Source organism: Danio rerio, chromosome 13, assembly GCF_052040795.2.
Source record: "Danio rerio strain M-AB ecotype USA chromosome 13, GRCz13ab, whole genome shotgun sequence".
NCBI classification, from domain to species: Eukaryota; Metazoa; Chordata; class Actinopteri; order Cypriniformes; family Danionidae; genus Danio; species Danio rerio.
Window position 1 is genome coordinate 2,890,001 of NC_141033.1, and position 7,500 is coordinate 2,897,500.

Below are 7,500 nucleotides of genomic sequence, written 5' to 3' on the forward strand. Positions count from 1 at the left end.
ATAAGAAGGGGGCGGAGCATGTCAGATACTAGAGAGCATTTGATTGGTCAAGATTTGATGAGAAACTGAAGTATGAGGTGATGTGGATAAAACTGTTTATTTAAGCGAAAGTGACTGCATGTTTATCAATTTTATATCTACTAACCGCAAATTTAGTCATCGTTTTAGAGCGCACTAGCTTATAGATATCTTTGAAGACTAACATAATGATACAAACGTCCAAAAAAAAAAACACGTGATTTTATTTTCACTGGACCTTTAAAAAAAATCTTCGTAACAATTCGCATTCAAATTAATCAAGTCAAGTAAAAATCATATATCAGGTACAATTAACTTGTCAAAATCATGTCAGATTTATTTAATGTTTAACCTAACACTCCTAAATTGATTAAATAAAAGTTAATTGATTATCTTTATTGATTATTCGAGTCTATATGTATTTAAATATCAAGTAATGTCAAGTTCTTGTGATTAGAAGAAGGAACATTGATTTCATCAATTTAAACAAATAATACACTCAAAAATATTTTTGCTGCTTGTTTAATTATTTACAATGAGCTGTATCTAAATTCTTGAGGGTATTTTTGGGAGAACTTAATTGTTTTACACAAAAAACAATGTAAAAAGTGTTGCATGCAGGACTGTTGCAAATAGGGTTGTAACAATATACCGGTATGACGGTCTACCACGATTTGAACGTGCACGATTATCATACCATGAACAATTGCATATCAACGGTTTTAACCCTTAAGACCGAGACAGCCGCCCGCGGCTAAAAATAAGTATTGCTCTTAAATGTTTAATAACTTTTGATCCGCTGATCCGATTCATACAATTCAAAGATTGGCATAAAGAAGAGAATCTTATCTTTCCAGTGCTGTATCACATAACATTCGCGGACTTGACAAAAAAAAAGTTTTGCATGAAATGATTCTCATACTAAGTACTTTTGCATGCACAGCAGCACAGAAAAATGACAAAACAGTGACACAGCAAAGACGAACTGCTGCTCTTGCTGTTTTCAAAAGACGCAAATGAAGGTGCAGCTGTTTGTCTGCATTGCAGACAACCAAATCCATATCCACAGACAACCATATCCATGCTGGCACATAAAACCTAAGGATGTTCCATATTGAATCTAGTTTCGTTATGTAACTATTTATAGGATAGTAAATATTTATATCTATTTTTTTACTGAGGATTTGCACCATGTTTATTTGGACTTTATTTGGACTTTAACACATTATTTATTATTTTCTTATTTTTTTATTTGTTCATAGTAAGTGGTGTTGTTTATAGTAACTGAAAATATATTATTTGGAAAAAGTCAAATTTGCTTCACTGTTCTATTATTTTGTAACATTTGTAACATACCGTACACCGCGAAAAAGTCAAACCGTGGTATTGTTTTAGACGATTATCATACCGTAAAAAATTCATACCGTTACAACCCTAGTTGCAAACTATTTATTTGTGTTGAACTTAAACAAATTAAATGTAATAATGTTCAACTTAATTTGTTTGCTTAAATTCAGCTCAAATTAATTGTTTACTATCACTTGACGTAAAAAAAAAACTTGAATAAAAGCAAATAATTATCTTTAAATATTTTTTTTTCTGTGTACTTTGTAAAAAATGTGTAAAATCAATTAAGTTAACTTAATTAATTTGTGTTGGGACAACATGAAGAAATCGTGTTGAACCCTGCAGGTTTTACAGCGTAGCTACAAATTAGTACATGTGGTGTCATTTCTTTAAATTAAGATTTGAAATGCGTTATTTCACTTTATTTGAAGCGAATTGAACTCGAGAGCAAATTTACTTGAAATATGCTGACTGTTCTCAGTGTTAGCGTTAGCACAGCGATGGCTATTTACTCAGCTTACTCAAAACTCTTCTTAATCTTCAAACTAACAAAGAATAAACTCTACCAAGCCTTTCTCTCCTACTCAAACACCTAAGATTACTTTTATTTTCAAAATAATTCAATCTCTTGCAAAGCATGCTGGGAACTGCACCTTCATTACAACTTATCTGCCATTAAAATTTACTTAATATGACTAAGTTTGCGCTGATTAGAAAATATTTAAATATTACCAGTGCACTCAAACAATGTATTTTGCTGCTTGTTCAAACTATTTATTTAAAATGAGCTGAATCAACACAATTCTTAAGGGGTTTTTGGGACAACTTAATTGTTGTATGCTCAATCCACTTAAATTAGTAAAAATGTTAACTTAATTGATCTGTATTGTGACAACATGAAGGGATTTGGGGGAGCGCGGCATTTTTTACAATTTAAATGAATATTAATCTTTAACTCTTTCCATTTATTACTTGAAATAAGTATGTAAAGATTAAATATTTACTTAAATTCTAGTTATTCTTGTCACTTAATATTACAATTCAAAAATGATGGGAGTACATTATTTAATTAAGTGTAGGGCTTATTTATATATTGGAAAAATCTGTCATTGCGATATTTAATTATTTTGCAATATACTTTTTTTTGCGCTATAAATACAATAACACCAGTTGACTAAAAAAGCTCCATTTGGTAAGAATTCACGTACAGAAATTGAATAATCAAATGTCAAAATAAGATGTACACTGCAATCCTTCAGCATTGAAAATGCTAGCGTAAACCTAATGACAAGAGAAGAGTTGAAGTGGGATACAAGTGTCATACTGACACATATACAGAGCAAGAATGAAATGAAAGTAGGTCAAAGGCCAGTCAGAGGGGCTGTCGAACGCCCACACACACTTCACTTCTGCATTGAGCCAGATTTATTTCAGCTCACAATGAAATTACAAACCACAAACCAGGAGCATGCCTACATCTGCACGATCGAAACCGACATGCCAGCTCTGCTCCAAAACCAACTGAGCTAGATTGGCTTGCTACCTACTTTAAAAGAGACTTATTATGCCTCCTTTTACAAGATGCCCCCCCTTTTTTTTTTTACTGATGTCCATATAGAGTGTGTGTTTGTAAAGTTTCAGCTCAAAATACCACACAAATAATGTTTATAACTCTGTGAAACTGACCCTTTGATCCTAATTCTGGAGTTTTGGTGACTGTCGCTTTAAATTCAAATGAGACTGTGCTCTTTTCAAAAGAGGGCGGAGCTACAAATGCCTGTGTGTCAGCATTGTGGCGAATTCAAAAACAGGTCTAATGTTATCTGTGTAAACAACTGAAGATGTTTAAAGAAAGTGGTCTATGGAGACTAATTCATTTGTGCGTGCTAAAAGTCAACATCTTAGCCAATAGCATTATCATCGGCAGGTATAGTGTGAAAACATATGGCAGACAGCTGCCATATGGTGATTTTTAATGACCACAGTGTCAGGACCTCGGTTTAACGTCTAGGCTAGGGTGCTATCGCAAATGGACCTGTCAGACGAACGCCGCTCACTTTAACGTTAATTTTGCCGAATCACTGTGCTTATCTCTGGGTGACAAGCTAATATAATACGCCTGAAAGCATTAGGTAAATAATTTATAAAATATGTAATCAATATAACTTATCTTTAATACAACAACAAACTCTATACCGCATCGGATGTCATTTTCTCGCTGTTAATGCTAGCGCTCCCGTTTTTTTTTTCTGCATCCTCGCTGCGCATGCATCCTGAATGTTTACAAACATGGTCATTCATCTATAGATTTTTATATCGCAAGCAATAGGAGCAATTTTTTTGTCAGGTTGATCTTAAACAACATTTACATTTAGGTTCTTGCCAGATGATTTCAGAAAGTGATTAACGTCAAATCAGATGGAAAAGGCATGTTTGCACTAGAGGAGATTTGAGTGCAATAATTGTTAATGGCTTTTTCTTCAGCAGATTGACTTGTTATTCGAGTCGGGTCAAACTGGGTGTGTTGGTTTGAGACCCCGAGGCAAGTCAAACACGACTGAAACTGTCGTACACAGGTGCGCTTATACACTAATTCAAAATGCTGACATGTAACACAAGTGCTGAGGAGTGTTCAACAGGTAAGAGGTGTCATGTGTCGATTTAACAAATGCGCTGAAATTTCAACAATGTCAAGGTAGCTTCATTTGCAGAACAAATTACGCAACACAGACTTTCAGAGCAGCATGAAAATGATAAAAGTCAATAGTGCAGAAATTACTGTCATCACTTGAATGAAGTCGTTTTTAATGTTGTTTCAGTAAATATTATACATTGAAATTCTCAGAACATTATAGTTAATTTAATTTAATGCCATATGCTGTTATATCTAGCCAAGAGTGCTGTGTGCTGCTAAAAACAAGCCTAGAGCACTGTCTGCTAATAAAAACCAGCCTAAAGCACATTCTGCTGTTAAAAACTTGCTTAGAGCGCCGTCTGCTGTTAAAAACTAGCCTAATGTCATCTGCTGTTAAAAACTAGCATAGAGTGCCATCTGCTGTTAAACACTAGCCTAGAGCACCGTCTTCTGTTTAAAATTAGCCTAGAGCGCCATTTGCTCTTTAAAGCAAGTCTAGAGCATCATCTGCTGTTAAAAACTAGCCTAGAGCGCCCTCTTCTGTTAAAACAATGAGAGCGCAGTCTGTAGTTAAAAACTAGCCTAGAGCATCATCTGTTGTTAAAAACTAGCCCAGAGTGCCGTCTGCTGTTAAAAACTAGCATACAGCGCTGTCTGCTGTTAAAACTAGCATAGAGCACAGTCTGTTGTTAAAAAGTAGCTTAGAGCACCTTCTGCTGTTAAAACTTGCCTAGAGCGCTGTCTGCTGTTAAAACTAGCCTAGAGCACCTTCTGCTGTTAAAACTAGCCTAGAGGCTCATCTACTGTTATTAACTAGCCTAGAGCACTGTCCGCTGTTTTAAATAAGTCTAGAGAGAGCCGTCTACTGTTAAACAGTAACCTAGAGCGTCGTCTGTTGTAAAAAAACTAGCCTAAAGCACTGTCTGCTGTTAAAAACTAGCCTAAAGCACCATCTACTGTTAAACACTAGCCTAGAGCACTGTCCGCTATTAAAAACGAGCCTAGAGTGCCGTCTGCTGTTAAAAATAGCCTAGAGCGCCATCTACTGTTAAAGCTAGCCTCGAGCGCTGTCTGCTCTTAAAACAAGCCTAGAGCGCCGTCTGATGTTAAAACTAGCCTAGAGTGCCATCTGATGTTAAAACTAGTCTAGAGCGCCATCTGATGTTAAAACTAGCCTAAAGTGCAGTTTACTGTTAAAACTAGCCTAGAGTGCAGTCTACTGCTAAAATTAGCCTAGAGCGCTGTCTGCTGTTAAAACTAGCCTAGAGCACCATCTACTGGTAAACATTAGCCTAGAGTGCCATCTGTTGTTAAAAACTAGCCTAAAGCACTGTCTGCTGTTAAAACTAGCCTAGAGCACCATCTACTGGTAAACATTAGCCTAGAGTGCCGTCTGCTATTAAAAACTAGCCTAGAGTGCCACCTGCTGTTGAAAACTAGCCTAGAGCGTCGTCTGCTGTTAAAACTAGCCTAGAATGCTCTGTTACTAAAAACTAAGCTCAAATACTAGAGAGAATAGCGAAACATTCTAATAATCTCAAAATCGATGCACAATTCATTTCTCAAATGATTAACACAAATTCCGAGTCTATCCAGCTATAAATCCTGAATCATCTGTTCTGTATTTGGAAATGTCCAAGTCGCTCTTTATTTACAATTTACTTCACCCACTTATGTCGATCTTTAACTAAAACGGTACAAACAGACGGCTGATCAGATGACTCAAACACCTTTGTATGCATGTTGGCATAATAATGCACAAATCCCAAAGTCAGACCTGCGAGATAACCGCAAACACAATGCATGTGCCACTCCTCGCGTCCCAGCATGCTTGAGGAGCGGGAGCCCGGCGGTAGACGCAGTCATCTCAAGAACAGAAACAGAGACTCGTCACAGACCTCACACTAAAATAGAGATGACAGGAAGGCAACGGTGGCATACAGGAAAGAGAGAGTGTGTTTGCAAAGGGGCGAAAGAGCGAGGCCTGTTCAGACTTTCAGAGAAGCATCTTTCTGCGCAAACACCACAACGCTTACTCATAAACACGGCCACCACAAAATGCAGTGATATCAAACACCCTAGAGGCTCAGTCCCAGTCATTTAGCAGACAGTTTTATGTGTAAAGACTTTATTACTCCACTTTTAACCAGGGACTGTCCCTCTTGGGGTTGGAAGTCATGCAGTCAGCCTTTCCAAATCTACAGTTGGTCATAAAAGTCATCAAATATTACATTCAATCACTTAGTAGACACTTTTATCCAAAGCGAAAATGATGTGTAACAGTAGATTTAGGCTAGTTTTAACAGCAGACAGCGCTCTAGGCTAGTTTTAACAGCAGACAGTGCTCTTGGCTAGTTTTAACAGCAGACAATGCTCTAGGCTAGTTTTAACAGCAGACAGCGCTCTAGGCTAGTTTTAACAGCAGACATCGCTCTAGGCTAGTTTTAACAGCAGACATCGCTCTAGGCTAGTTTTAACAGCAGACAGCGCTCTAGGCTAGTTTTAACAGCAGACAGCGCTCTAGGCTAGTTTTAACAGCAGACAGCGCTCTAGGCTAGTTTTAACAGCAGACAGCGCTCTAAGCTAGTTTTAACAGCAGACAGCGCTCTAGGCTAGTTTTAACAGCAGACAGTGCTCTAGGCTAGTTTTTAACAGCAGACGGTAACAGCAGATGGCGCTCTAGGTTACTTTTTAACAGCAGGCGGTGCTCTAGGCTAATTTTTAAACAGCACACAGTGCTCTAGGCTAGTTTTTAACAGCACATTGCGCTCTAGGATAGTTTTAAACAGAAGACAGTGTTTTAGGCTAGTTTTTAAACAGCACACGGCGCTCTAGGCTAGTTTTCAACAGCAGATGGTGCTCTAGGCTAGTTTTTAACAGCAGACTGTGTTTTAGGCTAGTTTTTAACAGCGGACTGTGTTCTAGGCTAGTTTTTAACAGCAGACTTAGTTCTAGCCTAGTTTTTAAAAGCAGACTGTGTTTTAGGCTAGTTTTTAACAGCAGGCGGTGCTGTAGGCTAGTTTTTAAACAGCACACAGGGCTCTAGGCTAGTTTTTAACAATAGGCGGTGCTCTAGGCTAGTTTTAAACAGGACACTACTCTCTCTGAGCTAGTTTTTAAACAGCACACTGGGCTCTAGGCTAGTTTTTAACAATAGGCGGTGCTCTAGGCTAGTTTTTAACAGGACACTACTCTCTCTGAGCTAGTTTTTAACAGCAGACGGTGCTCTAGGCTAGTTTTTAAACAGCACACAGGGCTCTAGGCTAGTTTTAACAGCAGACGGCGCGCTAGGCTAGTTTTTAACAGCAGACTGTGCTCTAGGCTAGTTTTCAACAACAAACTGCGCTCTCGGCTAGTTTTTACCAACATACTGCGCTCTCTAGGCTAGTTTTAACAGCAGACGGCGCTCTAGGCTAGTTTTTAACAGCAGATAGTACTCTAGGCTAGTTTTAGGCAGCGTTCTAGGCTAGTTTTTAACAGCAGACAACACTCTAGGCTAG

General features: G+C 37.7%; 2 protein-coding genes and 1 long non-coding RNA gene across 4 annotated transcripts in view; 1 reads left to right on the forward strand and 2 right to left on the reverse strand.

Annotated features, from left to right (window-relative positions):
- Window positions 1-7,500, forward strand: part of arfgef3 (ARFGEF family member 3) — a 973,876-nt gene that overhangs the window by 521,880 nt on the left and 444,496 nt on the right. The gene's annotated exons all lie outside the window — the stretch shown is intronic.
- Window positions 1-7,500, reverse strand: part of eml4 (EMAP like 4) — a 110,349-nt gene that overhangs the window by 75,552 nt on the left and 27,297 nt on the right.
- The window catches only part of LOC147840964 (uncharacterized), a 9,762-nt gene continuing 3,537 nt past the window's right edge, over window positions 1,276-7,500 (reverse strand). Inside the window, exons 1-3 of one of the 2 annotated variants that reach the window (XR_015505714.1) lie at window positions 4,968-5,475; window positions 4,432-4,666; window positions 1,276-4,372 (exon numbers count right to left, since the gene is read on the reverse strand). This is a non-coding gene — a long non-coding RNA (uncharacterized LOC147840964). Of the gene's footprint in view, window positions 4,373-4,431; window positions 4,667-4,967; window positions 5,476-7,500 lie in introns of those variants that run through there. The other variant, XR_015505715.1, reaches the window with a different exon arrangement.